At 35.5% G+C, this 16,173-nt stretch overlaps 1 long non-coding RNA gene across 3 annotated transcripts; it reads left to right on the plus strand.

Moving 5' to 3' along the window:
* Positions 1–1,077: 1,077 nt before the first annotated feature.
* LOC110897369 lies at positions 1,078–3,154 on the plus strand. 3 transcript variants are annotated; one of them, XR_002568593.2, is made up of 5 exons: positions 1,078–1,397; positions 1,468–1,556; positions 1,672–1,733; positions 2,063–2,134; positions 2,903–3,154. It is a non-coding gene; the product is annotated as an uncharacterized LOC110897369 (long non-coding RNA). The 3 variants fall into 3 exon arrangements; XR_002568592.2 differs by having other exon boundaries at positions 1,080–1,414; positions 1,503–1,556; XR_002568591.2 differs by having other exon boundaries at positions 1,084–1,556.
* The last annotated feature ends 13,019 nt before the right edge of the window (positions 3,155–16,173 follow it).

The raw sequence follows: 16,173 nt of genomic DNA on the forward strand, positions 1-16,173 counted from the left end.
CACTAACTTAACTGAGAAAACTAACACCTATCCGTGCCAAGGACTATCCGGGAACAAAATTGCAAAAGTTGGGGACTATAACTATAATTTTAGAAAGTTAGAGACTAAAGGTGAAAAATAGGCAAATTACAGGGACTATCCGGGCACTTTTCCCTTTTCTTAATTAATTTTTTTTCTCAAATGAATCTCCCTTATAGATACATACATAGAATTTAAGTATCGAGAGAAAAACCAAGTTAGAGAAAAAATTGACAAACTCAAACATGTGATCCATGTGCTTCCACGTTACCAATCTCATTTTAACTATTGAGGATATTTTTGTCACTTATTTTTATCCTCTCTCTTTCTTTCTGAAGATCTGACATATATCAAGCGAGCATTTTCCAAGCTAAATCCAAACGATTTCGAGCGAGTTTTGAGCCACGAGCTTTTTGGACATCTCTACGTCATCCCTATTTACATAGAACTTTATTGGTTTATTACGGAAAGAAATAGTTTGGTGCTCAATCACAAAGCGTTTTAATTAACTAACTTACATATTTTTGTTATATAATTTTTATACATGTCTTTTTTTAAGAGTAAATTATGTTTTTGGCCCATTTGGTTATATCATTTTTACTATATTAGCCCAAAATAAGAATTTTTAACATATCTGTTACATGGTCTCTATAACTAACCATTTTGGCCCCTAAGTCTAACCATTTTGGCCCCTAATTCTAACCATTTTAGCCCCAATGCTCTCTATAACTAACCATTTTGGCCCCCATGATCTCTAGATTTAGGGGCCAAATTGGTTAGTTATAGAAACCATAGGGGCAGATATGTTAAAAATTTTTATTTTGGGCTAATATAGTATAACTGATATAACCACAGGGACAAAAAAAGTAATTTACTGTTTTTTAAAAAATAACTATATAATATATAACTTTTTAGTATTATACTAAAAACGTAATCTCAAATTTTATTTAATTTGATATCTTTACCTTGTTTAATATATATTAAATTAAATAACCAAAACATAGCTGAAATTTTATTTTAAATCATCCGTTCCCTCCAATTCCAACCCAAAACTAGCACACTTCCCACCCATTGTCGTCCCTCAAAATTTTAATTTAGTTTCAACCCACAAATTCCCGCGTTCACACCTCCAATTTTTCATTCCCCTTTTATTCCTACCCCACAAATCCCTCTTCTTTATTCTTTCTCATCTTCTCTTTAGCCTTGTGCCAGTGCCGGAACTGTCCAGAGAACGAGACGCGGAGGAGACTCATTATGGAGGTACAATCCCTCTACCTACAGACCTAACCGCTTGGGAGTTTCCGGTGACCCATAAAAAATCGTAGGCAATCTTAGCCACTGGTGGGTTTCGAGTTTAGTCAAATCAACGTAAACTGGACGTAAGAGTGGTTGTTTGGTGAGTTTTAAGTTTCTTTATTGTGTATTAAACACCGTATTATGTGTGTTAAGGTATACTCTCGATTTGGGCGTTATTGTATGTTCAGACCAATCGTGATAAGAAGCTGTTAATGAACAAGAATTCAGATACCACAATGAAGGTAATTTTAATTTTTTTTTCTTTCATTATTTTTCACCTTTTCCATGGAATTTAATATTTGTCTACAAGATTTGTGATAATGTTTTACAATTTTTTCTTGGCATGTGTCACAATAGTGTTGTTCCGTATTCTAGCAAGATGTGGCTGCTCTTTAACCATTTGAAAAAGGGTTAAATGGGTCAGTGTTACTAATTCCCACACCTATATTTGATGAATTTATCCTCAAGATATCGAACCTACTGTTTCTGCCATTAATGATTAAGTAACAATAAACCAAATCACTTGAACTCTGATGGAATTCTTGGCATGGGCGGACCTACATTAAGCCCAGGGTGGGCGGGCGCACCCCTTGAAAAAACAAATTTAGTGTATTTTTTAGGCAAAAAACTTGACCGCACCCCCTGAAAATATGCTTGAACCACTCATCCGCACCCCCAGCAAATAATTTCTAGGTCCGCCACTGATTCTTGGTAATATTGTGATATTTGTTTTTTTCTTTTTTTGCAGATTGTTTTTGCAGGGTTGTTTTGAGTGCCTATGATCTTTGCTCCTCGTACTCTTCTCAACTGTCTTCACATGGTAAACTCGTATTCTTCTCACTGTCTTCACATGTTAAATAGTTCATTATAGTTTTCTACATTTGCAATCATTTTTCACGTATTACAGCCCTAGTTGTGCAACTGATCATTCAAGAAAATTTGACGCGTTTTTGTGTACACTGTACAATTAATCTAACGTTTCAAGATAGAAAAGTTAAAATCCCTGGTAAATAGGCTCTACATAGCCGCATTTTCGGTTTATTGGTCGACTTAATTAATCAAATAAGGAGCTGTGCGCCTGTTATCTCTAGAATTTTAATATGTTTTAATGTCATCACGTTATTCAGTTAATAAGTTATCACAGTATGTAGATCTGTGACATTGGTGCAGTTGATACATACATCAATGTCACACAAAGTTGGATAAATCATCATTATGTTCTGACCCCCGACAAGTTCATTACTATCTGCAATTAAATTAGCATAAGATTACTCTTACTTTGATTTCGAATTTATGATTTGCAATGGTTAGTAAAACTAATTATTCAAGTGCCCATAAGATTATAAACATGTATAGACTAACCATTGTTATGAACATATGCTAGGGGTTTTTCAAAATCAGTGATTTAATTATTAAATTTTTGGTGTTTAAAGGAGCTTTAATTCTTCGAAACATGTGGGGTGCTTGGGGACGATTCAAATGTAGTGGCCTAGTTTGAGTTATATATGTTTGTAATTTGTTAAAACATGTAATATGAGATTCTAATGTATTTGTTACTAATGGTAATGTTTTAATTTATTAATTATAGGTGCAATGGTTGAAGGAACAAATGGTGGAGTTGGAACTCTAAAAAGTGGAGAACATGCATGATGAAGAAAATTGAAAAATAGTAACGTTATACGCTCAAATAAATGAGAGATTTCAAGCGTTGCCACAAAACTTTTGACTGAGTTAAGATATGGGTTAATGTTGGTAGACATTATAATTTGAGTATTTATTATATTGCTTTTGGATACTTGGCATATTTATTTTGGTTTGAATAAACTGATATTTTATTTTATCTGGTTTGGATATTTAACTTTGGTGTGATTTGTTTATATTTATTGTAATTTGCATATAATTTTTGTGTGATTTGTATGTATTTATTTTAGTTTGCATATAATATTTTTAAGAACCAATAGAAAATAATATAAAAATGTGAAAAATTATCGCCAAAATTGGTAGCCAAATATGTAACAAAACCCTAACAAAATCTCTAGCAAAAACTTATTAAGATTCCTAGCCAGATTCGTAGCAATATATGTACCATAATGGTAGCAAAAGCCATAGAAAAAATTTGTAGTCTAACCATGGTTAAATCCGTATCAAACATTTCTGTAGCAAAATCCGTATCAAACTTTTCGGTAGCCAACATTTCTCAAGCAAAATTGGTAGCTAACATTTCTGTAGCAAAAAAAATTCATAGCAAACATTTTTGTAGCAAATTCGTGGCTAAAATAGCGACGTCATTTTTCGTAGCTAAATTCGTCGCAAACATAATTTTCGTAGCTAAAGTTCGTAGCGAATAAATTCGCGACGAGACTTGTAGCTACGAACCAAATCCGTAGCAAATCCGTAGCAAAAAGGGTGTTTGCTACGGATTTGCTATGGATTTAGCCGTAGCAAATGCTGATTTTTGTAGTAGTGAAAAAACTTAACAGAGTTAAGCTTTTTTCCAATTTGCAAACAGATTTTTTAGGGCTTTTGATCAGAACGATGATACGAGTCCATTGATGTAAAACTTACTTCGAAATGGTGCTCCAAGTGACTTGATTTTGGTTAGTTGGAAATTTAAACACCCGAATTAAAGCGTCGTTTTCATCGTTTGGAGCACCGGTTCGAGGCAAGTTTTACATTAATGGACTCGTATCGTCGTTCTAATCAAAAGCCCTAAAAAATCTCTTTGTAATTTGGAAAAAAAACTTAACTCCGTTAAGTTTTTTTTAACAGGGGACCATTGTAGGAAAAATATGTGAAATGTGGGACTGGTGGGTGGAATATTCTGAGGTGTGATTATTAATGGCCAATAAGGTCTAGGTGGGATTATTACAGGCCAATTTCCCTTTTTTAAAACGTTGCACTTGTTAACTTATTTTTTGTAAGGTTTTGTTTTTTTTATAAACGTCAGTTTTTAAAATCTTCGTTTTTAAACCACTCATTCGTTTAAAATCTATCATTTTGGAATTCCTTCATTTTTTTGAAATCGTCCATTTTATGAAGTTCTTTTTACCTAATGACTACAAGTAAATTGAATACAAAGTTTCAAACGATTTTAAAAACGGTTCTAAAAGGAAAGATTTAAAAAGAAACGCTTTAAAAAAATGAACGACTTAAAAATCGTCCATGTTTTTATAGTTGTTTAACTATGTTACAATTTTTTTTTAATTTTTAAAATTTTAAATTTAATATGATGGTTCATCCACAGATACGCAGGGGTGTCTCTTCATGTACTCTGTTTGAGCTTGAAAAAATGTGCTCTTATGATTTAGCGAAATATATAATGTAAACTAGTTTTTTATACAACCGTTGACAAAATCATCATATTCGAACGAGTTACATAACGTAATAACTAAGAAGCTAATATCTAACCAATGATTCGTGAACCCCTCCTTGTGTTTTTCATAGCAAATTGTTGGTATGGGTATACTATTTAAAAATAATAACATATATATATATATATATATATATATATATATATATATATATATATATATATATATATATATAGGGGATGGTTCAAATGAAAACCACTTTTATTGTGAAAACTCGAAAACTAACTAAAAAAAGCCTAAAAAAACCTAAAAAACATACAATTTTTTTTTAATTTTTTTTAGAAAAATCGCTACTTTTTATATATGGAAAAAAAATTCAAAAAAAAAAAAAATTTTTTGGTTGTACTTCACATGTGTACTAATACGGAAAGCCTAAACCACTTAACCCACCCCCCCCCCCCCACCGACACCCCCCAAAAACCTAAACCCCCCACCCCCCCCCCCCCCCCCCCAAAAAAAAACCTAAACCCCCCTACCCCCACCCTCCCGAAAACCTAAAACTAAACCCTAAACATAAACCCGAAAAAAACCTAACCCCCCCCACCCCCACCCCCCAAAACCTAAACCCCCCTCCCCCCCACACCCAAAAACCTAATCCTAATCCTAAACCTCCAAAAAAACTAACCCTAAAAGCTAAACTAGAATCAAAAAACTAATTTTAAGCATGTAATGCACATTGTAGTACATGTTATATTGCACATGTGCACTACTATAATAATAGTATTGAAAACAAGACGACACCATAAATCTTTTTTTATGTCATAAAAAATATGCTCGAATATACTTGAATCAAAGATAAGAAAATTTGTGATCTTATGGTGCCATTTTTGTTTTAAAATGATAACGTATGGAGAAATGAGAAATGTTTGAAAAGTTATATATTTTTTGTTCCAATTTTACCCCTCCTTCATTAAAAGTCTTCCCTCCCTCCTTTTTAGTGGGTTTTAGTTAGTTTTCTAGTTTTCACAATAACTAGTGGTTTTCATTTGAACCTTCCCCTATATATATATATATATATATATATATGGGAGAGGATCATGAGAAAACTAGATATAAATGAGAAAACTAGAAAACTAACTAAAATCCACTAAAAAGGAGGGGGAGGGAGACATTTAATGAAGGAGGGGGGACTTTTAATGAAGGAGGGGTAAAATTGGAAAAAAAAATATATAACTTTTCAAACATTTCCCATTTCTCCATACGTTATCATTTTAAAACAAAAATGGCACCATAAGATCACAAATTTTCTTATCTTTCATTCAAGTATATTCGAGCATATTTTTGATGACATAAAAAAAATTTATGGTGTCGTCTTGTTTTCAACACTATTATTATAGTAGTGCACATGTGCAATATAACATGTACTACAATTGCATTACATGCTTAAAATTATCTTTTTGAGTCTAGTTTAGCTTTTAGGGTTAGTTTTTTTTGGAGGTTTAGGATTAGGATTAGGTTTTTGGGTGTGGGGGAGGGGGGTTTAGGTTTTTTTTTTTTTTTTTTTTTTTGGGGGGGGGCGGGGTGGGGTGGGGTGGGGTGGGGTGGGGTGGGGTGGGGTGGGGGTTTAGGTTTTTTTCGGGTTTATGTTTAGGGTTTAGTTTTAGGTTTTTTTTTTTGGGGGGGGGGGGGTTAGGCTTTTGGTGGGAGGCTTTGGGGGGGGGGGGTGGGGTGGGGTGGGGTGGGGTGGGGGTTTAGGTTTTTTTCGGGTTTATGTTTAGGGTTTAGTTTTAGGTTTTTGGGGGTGGGGGGTTTAGGTTTTTTTTTAGGGGGGGGGGGGGTTAGGCTTTTGGTGGGAGGGTGCATTTAGGTTTTTGGGGGGTGGGGGTGGGGGGGGGGGGTTAGGTTTTTGGGGGGTGTCGGTGGGGGGTGGGTTAAGTGGTTTAGGCTTTCCGTATTAGTGCACATGTGCAGTACAACAAAATTTTATTTTTTTTTTGAAATTTTTTTTCCATACATAAAAAGTAGCGATTTTTCTTTAAAAAATTGTAAAAAAAAAAATTTGGTACTTTTTTAGGTTTTTTTAGTTAGTTTTTTGGTTTTCTCATTTAAACTAGTTTTCTCATGATCCATCCCCATATATATATATATATATATATAGGGGAGGGTTTAAATGAGAACGCTAAATATTTGTGAGAACCGTGAGAACAAATGAAAAAACCATGAGAACTTGGTCAAAAACAATTCAAATTCAAATTTTTTTTCTACACTTATCATTATTATTCGAATACAATGTTAGAAATTCAATTTACACGTTTAAATTTACATTTACGTGAATTCATAAATAAAGAAAATTTACACATGTGTAAGTTTGCCATTTACACATGTGTAAATCTGCTATATTTACACATGTGTAAAAAATCTAAAAAGAATGATTTTGAAATGAGAAATGAATTATTTGATGTTATAAATTCTTGTTTTGATGTTGTATCTTAATTACAATGAGGTTTGTATAAAAAAAAATTGGTTTTGATTGGTTTTTTCATTCGTTCTCACGGTTCTCGCAATATTTAGCGTTCTCAAGATAACCCTCCCCTATATATATATATATATATATATATATATATATATATATATATATATATATATATATATATATATATATATATATATATATATATATATATACATATATATATATATATATATATATATATATATATATATATATATATATATATATATATATATATATATATATATGTAGAGGATCCTGTAAAAAGTCCAACTTTTGTGAGAAGTGTGAGAAATAATTTGGGAATGACAAGTTTCACTCATCTTAATTAATTCAAAAGGGTATATTAGTAATTGTCCATTCTTATCAATTAATTGATTTCTAAAGATAACTGCCAAAAATATCAGGCGATATATTAGGGATATGATTCGAATTCGATTTGTTCCTTTTCATAGTGTTTTATCCCCCATCAACAGTGTTTTATTTATGTATAGTGTCTTACAGTAAACAGATAGTGTTATATCTTCCTATAGTGTTTTATCATGTAATATACTCTTCTTTATAGTGTTATAAAAAGTTGTTGCGAAGGAAATCGAAGAATTTATTTCAGTACGAGAAATTCGCTGATTTTTTAGGAGATTTATGGGGGGTTTTGAAACAGTTACCATAAATTCGCTGATTTATAGGAGATTGATGAGGATTTTGAAACGGTTACCAAATTTGAAACGTTGGAAAAGTCACTATTGCCCTTTAATTTTACATAGGGTCCTTCTAATTAAAACACAATTTACATTTTATACCCTATTAATCTCAACCATTAGATCAAATATCCAATGGTTTAAAACACTTCTTACCCTTCTCACATTTTAGACACTTTTTACCATATCCCTACCATATATATATATATATATAAAGGCCGGTTAACGTACAATAGGGCTTATCGTACATTACGTACGCGATAACCCCAGCCGCCAGATCTTCATCTCCCATGCGATTTAATACCTCCATGCGAACTATACGAGCTGTGCGAATTCAATCTTCCACATGCGATTTTCTCCATCTACACACCCCATGCCATTTTTCACATTACCCCATGCTAATCATTTTTTCACACGCGATATTCAATTTTCCACATGCGATTCTACACACCCCATGCCATTTTTCACATTACCCCATGCTAGCCATTTTTTCACATATGATATTCAATCTTCCACATGCGATTCTACACACCCCATGCCATTTTTCACATTACCCCATGCCATTTTTTCACATGCGATATTCAATTTTCCACATGCGATTCTACACACCCCATGCCATTTTTCACATTACCCCATGCTAGCCATTTTTTCACATGCGATATTCAATCTTCCACATGCGATTCTACACACCCCATGCCATTTTTCACATTACCCCATGCCATTTTTTCACATGCGATATTCAAATCTTCCACATGTGATTTTGTCCATCTACACACCCCATGCCATTTTTCACACTACCCCATGCTAACCATTTTTTTCACATGTGATATGTATTGAATTCGTACGAGATTCGCACCTGATCGAACGGCTAGGATGATCGCGTGCGTACGTATCGTACGATAAGCGCATTTGTATTTTACTCTTTACCTATATATATATATATATATATATATATATATACACATATATATAATTTAAAAAAAACGTGCCAATCCAAATCACGGGCCATGGCCGTTGGTTCTCCTTGCACACCCAGGGTCGCCCCTGCGGATACGGGTTTCAAAATATTGCTCTAGAGATCAATAACTAGTTGAAATCTTTATGTTTATTAACTGTGAAGATAATAGAACGGGGTTTGTGATTTGTGAAACATTAATTAAACATATAATATTAAAGTAAATTGTCATTTTAGTCATCTGACCTAACTTCATCCATAACACCCGGTTAAGTCAAGGGGTATTTTGGTCAATTTACAATACCACCTCTGCCACAGACCACTGCCCACTTCTGCTACACACAAACCACATCCTTCACCATCATCCTACAGCTGTGAAACACCACCGTCACCTTACCACCCACCTCCACCGTCGCCCTACCGTCTCCACTACCCCGTCACCCCACCCTGTGAACCACTAGTGTTGACCACTGCCACTGACCACATTACAATCGCTTGAGATGATCGAAAAATCAACGTGTGACCTGTAACTCTGAGATTAGATCTCATATCTCAGTTTCGCTTCAAGGTAGCTCGAGTTTGTTAATTTCGTTATTTTGTTAAGAAGATATGGGTTTGAAAAATCAATGAACAAAAAGTAAGAATCTTGATTTGATTTTTGATTGTAAAATCTGAAAACTGAATCTCATCTTTGACAATGTATTTTGAATTTGAATTTGATTGTTGAATTCCGATGCAAATTGTCCTTCAGGGAGGGGGTGGGGTTGGTGGTGGACTGGTGGTGATATGGTGTGGTGGCGCTGGTGATAATGGGGCGGGGTGGTAACCATGTGGTGGTGGTGATTTCTAGAGACAAAGAGAGACATAAATGGGGAGATGGGGTGTTGATGATGGCTGGTGTGGTGGGGTTCAGATCCGGCAATGGTGGGGATGGCTCATGTGGTGTGGTGTGGTGGGGTGGGTAGCGATGGTGGTGGTGGTGGTGGAGTGAGGTGTGGTGGTGGGTGGAAGATTTCTTTTTTTTTTTTGTCTGATTATATACACACAGTATACATATATATTAATTATCTTTATATATGTAAAAATGAATAAAAGAAAAACATATATATGTAAAAAGGAGTGGATGAAAATGGAAAAAACAAAATATAATTGTAAAGTGACCAAAATACCCCTTAACTTTACTGGGTGTTTTGGATGGAGTTAGGCCAGCTGATTAAAATGACAAAAAATGGGAAATGTCAGAGACCAGAGAAGAAAAAAAAACTATTTGGATTAAAATGACAATTTGGGCCAAACCCCAGGACTAAAATAGCAATTTACTCTAAAATATTATTTAAAATAATAGTTAATATCAAAGTCTTACTATTTTATATATTATTTGAAAGTCACTATTAATAGTGTTTTAAAGTTATTTTAATATTGCTTGTTTTTTATAATTAATTATTTTACTATTATATTTTTAATTGATTTTGTATGTTTATTTTTCTTTTATAACTATTAAGATACAATATTTTATATAGTTTTGATTATGCTGTTGCGACGTGCCTAAATTTTTCTATGTATTGATACGTTTTTTTTCTAGAAACTGAGTTGTGAGTGGTAAAGCTTAAGTAATCGAAGTACAAACGTACATTTTATCAAACCTAACTCACATTTAGTTTTTTTATATATAAATTGACATTACTTTTTCCATTATTCTAATAATACAATCTAATACTTTATAAAGTTCTGAATGAATATATGAGACATGTTTATTTTTGTCTTCGTTCTACTAACAGTTTTGTTCAAAATCAAACGCATCAATATAATTGATTTTTATTTGTTCTTTACCGTGATCAACCGAACAAATACCATGCGAAGCTTGGATATTGGTATATAGTATCTTTTTTATATTATAAACTATAGCGAGTATGAATACCATACTGGTACCTTGATGAACCGAACTTATACCATTTGTTCTTTACCATGACCAACTTGGATTACGACTTCACAAATCTAACACTATGTTCCCGAGTCTCATTTAACAGGGTGAGGGGAAGGAAATTTTCTCTCCTAATCTCTTCAATTTCGGGGATGAATATATGGTCATATTTGGCCAGATTTTCTTCCCTTTTCCCTCCCCTCCCCCTGTTAAATGAGACTCGGGAACAGAGTGTAAGAATTCAGGAACCAACAATTGAAGACCAGAAAGATTTCACATTATTGCCGTCATCCACTTTGTCGGGGCCAAGATGAGTATTCCTGAGGTTCTTCTGGATCATTTCTATGCAGTTTTTTTTTCTGTTTCATTATTAACTGAAATGTTGGTAATACATCATTTTTTATATAGACATGGGTTGTATTCATCTCCTGTTCATTGGTACATTCATATCATTATATTCTTCTTCGCCGATTTAATTGGTTTTTGACAATTTAATGAATCTCTGAATCCGATAATGCACCAACTCACATCCTTATGATATTAATGTTGATACATATTTGTGGACGCGACTCGGCTCGACGTGATTCGGTTTGAGACACGACTTTCCTCCGTCGTGTGCTTCAACATCAAATGTGGGCCAAAAGATATAAAGGACATTGAAGTAGTCCTTGGGCTGAAATCAAGATCGGCGAAACACAAGAACTGGGCCTTCACTGTTTGGGCCTAAGCCCAAGTCGGCGAAACACGAAGGGGTCGACGAAACAAGCCTGGTTCGTCGACATTGATTCTGTTTCGTCGCTATTGCTTCTGTTTCGTCGCTAATGTTTTGTTTCGCCGATTCCATTTCGTCGATGCTGTGTTTCTGTGACTATATATAGACAGAAGACAGATAGGAAACATAGAACACACACACGAGAGAACTAGAGAGAGAGTTTACAGAACATTTGTAAACACTGCATTGTAACTGTTTTTCAAGCATTAATACCAGGGTGTTAATCATTGAATCTTTGTGTCTTGTATCTCGTGTTTATCATTGCTGTGTTCGATCTCGGTTTGCTATCTCGGTTGGATTCCGCACAACCGGGTTGGTTTGTACACAAGGATTAGGCGACTAGATCCTCCCCTAGCCGGACCTACAAGTGGTATCAGAGCCTTGGCTCTTCTCCTTGTTAAAACCGAGTGGTTTTAGGGTGTGTTTCGGGTTTTTGAAGATTACTCTTTTCTGAAAAGTGTGTTTAAAACTTCAAAATCTTCATATTTTGCTGGAAGTTCATATAAAAAACCTTTTTATTCCTCAGTTTCACATGTTAAAAACTGGTTTTTAGTGAAGTTTCGTGCAAAAACTCGTGTTCGGAAAGTTTCGGTTCACCGGAAAACTCTTTAGTTTACCGGAAAATTAAAAGTTTCTAGGGTGTTCTTCATATTTTCAAAGCTGTCCTTCAAGTTTTACACTTTTTCATCATGGTCAAGTATTTGTCAAAGTTGTTAGTGTCTTGAAAATTGTGAAAAGATTAAAATATTGTTTGCCATACCTTGGTTGGTGAAATGAGGATGGTGTAGCCGAAAGTAGTGTCTGCAGTGTCAGTTAGGATAAGATTAAACCAAAAAGTCACACCAACTTTTTACCAACTCCTTTTTTTTTCGACGAAACGCACATCAACGAAATAAAATTCTATTTCGTCATCAGCATTCTCGACGAAACAAGTTTGTGTTTCGTTGACATCCTTGGGCTTAATCTGTTTCGTCCATACTTTGGGCCCAACTTGTTTCGTAGAACTTTGGGCCAGGATTGGGTTGTTTCGTCGTTTAGGAGCCCAAAGGATATTTTTTTGTTTCGTCGCCAAGGTGTTTTAAAGCCTGTTTCGTCGATAATATTTGGGTCTGTTTCGTTGACTGGGAGCCCAAAAAGAAAAACTCGTTTCGTCGTCCAATATCTTATCCGGTCATTGGGCCTTTAGATTAACTTGGTCTGTTTCGTCAATTTGGGAGCCCAACAGAAAAATTCTGTTTCGTCGAGGGCCTGTTTTGTTGACATATCTGATTACATAAGTATAAGTGTTTCGTCGTTTGAATTAGATAAAAGTGTTTCGTCAACTCCAAAGTAACAAAGTCTGTTTCGTGGAACGCGTTTCGTCGTGAGAATTGTCAATTTTTAAACAGAAGAGTAGTAAAAGTGTGTTAACTGTTTGTTTCAAGTGTGTTGCTCAGGTATTCATTCTTACGTATCTAATATGAATCCGAGTTGGTGGGGTACTCCGTCTATAGATGAAGGAAAATATAGAAGTACGGGTTTGTCTCCTTCGTGGGCCGAGTCTCCCGTACAGGTATCTTCGCAAGCTAATGCAATTTCTACCGGTCAATGGGCATTCGTATCAAACCAAACCCCAAGTATTCAAAGCATTCTCTTAAGCGAGAGTGAAACCGGAAGTTTAAATCGGCCTCCAAAGTTGATGCACTTAAACGAATATCCGGGATGGGTTGATAGATTCTAAACATACGTCCTTGGCAAAATACAGAATTGTGGTTACGTTTCACCACATATTTTGATCAAGCTATAGAGGTTGTCGCTTCAACTGCTGCTACATTTGCCGATCTTCCTGAAGATCAGAAAAAGACATATGATTTGGAAAAGAAGGCATATGCCATTCTTACTCAGGCATTAAGCAAGGATATTTACCATCAATTTGTCAGTTTCAAAACGACAAAGAAATTGTGGGATGCGTTGAAGACAAGAGGGGTAGGAAATGAAGCAACACGCCAATTGCGACATGACTTACTCAAGAAAGAATTTGATGGCTTCACGTGTATGGAAAAGGAATCTTTGGGAGATATGACAAGTCGGTTCTATCATTTGCTTACTAAATTGGGTAATTTTGGGGTAGTGACAACTCCAGTAGAGGTAGTGAAAAAGTTTGCAGATGCGTTGCCACCTCAATGGAATAGTTTCTTGGAGATTCTGAAATACAATGGACTTTTGGCTACAACAAACATCAATGACTTCGTGCAGCTCTTGGAGAACAAAGATCAGGAAGAAACTCTAAAGGCAAAGAAGGTTCCAGTACCACAGAATCCTGAGATGTATTATGGAACCTCCAGTACTTCTTCTGCAAGACCTGTTTCACATGCTCCACTTCAAACGGCTTTTGTTACTAGCACAGACTTATATGGGAATCAAATACAAGTCCCAGTAAAGCCAGCTCCAACAACATACTTGTATGGAAATCCTCTACAGCCAGCTCTACAACAGCAAGTCTATCGGTCATCTACCGTAGCAACTGATCTATATGGGAATCCACTTCCTGTTCAACAACAAGCTTGTTATGGAAGCACATCATCTGCTGGTCAGCCATCTAAGCCAAATACAGTACGGCTCGACACTTCAAGCTTTTCGAAAGTCAGTGTTGAAGTAGCTAAAGAACATATGGAGCTACTAAACACTTTGGTGAGCGCGCATTGTGAGTTAGTAGAAGGTCAGATTGGGAACATTAATCTGACACAAGAAGATTATCAGTAGATTGATAAAGAGGAGAGGGATTTGATGGATATCAAATGGGCCCTTGCAAGTGCTGTAAGGAGGGCAAAGGATTTCATGGAGAGAACGGGCAGAACCACCTTGGAAAGCAAGAAAGACACCAAGTATGGGTTCGATAAGCAGGCTGTCAAGTGCTTTAACTGTGGTGAACGGGGTCATTTTAAAAGGGAATGTACAAAGCCAGCTCAGCATGGAAACCAGAATCCGTTCAGGAATCAAGGCAACCAACAGAATCAGAACAGGAATAACGGGCGTACGTTGATACCTGTCAACAACCCAAGTCAAGCGGGACCATCAAATGCCAACCAGGCTCTTATGGTTCAAGTAGATGAAGGTTGTGATTGGTCAATTCAGTTGAGTAATGATGCTCCGGATGGAACAACTTGTTTTGCTGAGGTTGTCAAGGATTTAAATCACGCCAGTGGTGGAGAATCTTCCGCCAATGGTGGTGAATCTTCTGAAGATGAAGACAATTCTGGCTACAGTAGAAGCTCAGATGAAGAATCCTCGAGTTCAGGCGATGATCATTTGGATGGCACATCAAGTGCGTCAGTCGATGCAGATATTAATGAGCTATTGGAAGAAGCTGCAGCAGGGACTCATAGGAGATCTATTCTGGTGGATCAAGCTGCATATTCTTCTTCTTCTCTCCATTCAGCTTTTATGGCTAACGTCGACAGTTCATCAAGCCAGGTATGTGTCGATGAACCTACTGCTATTAATTGTGATAATTGTGCTAGATTAAGTGGATAGATGTGCTGATTTGGAGGCAAACATTTCTGAGTTGCAAGGCAAACATGATGCTTTAAAAGCTAGTTTGTTTGACTTGCAAGACAAACATGTTTCGTTAAATGCTAAGTGGTGTGAGTTGCAAAGCAAACATGAGGCTTTGCAAGACAAGTATGATGTGACATTCATCCACAACCAAAAGTTGACCGTGGATCTTTCTAAGTGCACAGAAGCCAACATGTTTTATGAAAATCATGAAAAGGAATTTAAATCGGTGATTGAAAAATTAAAGAAAGATAAAACCAAGCTGACAAAAATGGTTTCCAGAAAACAAACTGACATAAATTTGTATATCACTCGTCTTGAGATAATGCAAAAAGAGATGGCTTGTGTTAAAACTGAAAGTGAGGCGATCCAGCTTAAGTTAGACAGTTATTTGAGCTCTAGCTATGTGTTGGATCACATCATTGACGTTCAGAAAGAGAAACGGGATGTCACATGCATTGGATACAAGAAATGTCCACCACCTGTGAGACACAATTATGATGCCATGCCTGATGAGGAAGATAGAACTTATTTCGAACCATCTGTTCCTTTAGACGTTAAGGAATTTGCAACAGGACTTGGATACAAGAAAGAAGTATCATCAGATTCAGATGTATCAGCTGATACATGTGTGTCTTCTGCTGAACCAAATCAGGATCCTCCAGTTATTATTGAGGATGCTGATTCTTCTGATGATGAATCCGATGATATTAACCCAGCAAAGTCTGATGCGGTAATCAAAGAAGAGGACATACCTCTTGAGAATCATATTCTATGTGATTGTAACACCCCGAAAACGGGTTTGGTAATCAAACCCCGTTAATACTAAAAGACGGGTAAAGTACCATTAGTAGTAAAATTTACCCGGTGAATATTAGGAATTTTAAGTAAGTAAACCTAATATTTAATAAAAAGATAAATAAAGGTCCATGGATAAATAGAGTTTACAAAAGGTCTGAGCTAACGGGACCTAAAATAAACTTAGTCGTAAATATCCCCGAAACCCGCTAAGTTAACTAGAAATGTTTAGTTTAGTTAATAAGAGGGAATGTGTATTTTCGGGAATCGATAACCCAGTTAGTTAAAAATCTTGAGGTGATATATAATAAGGTTAAAACACCTAAACTATAAGTTGAATAGAGTAAAGGGACTAAAT

The sequence above is a fragment of the Helianthus annuus genome, chromosome 13 (genome assembly GCF_002127325.2).
Source record: "Helianthus annuus cultivar XRQ/B chromosome 13, HanXRQr2.0-SUNRISE, whole genome shotgun sequence".
NCBI classification, from domain to species: Eukaryota; Viridiplantae; Streptophyta; class Magnoliopsida; order Asterales; family Asteraceae; genus Helianthus; species Helianthus annuus.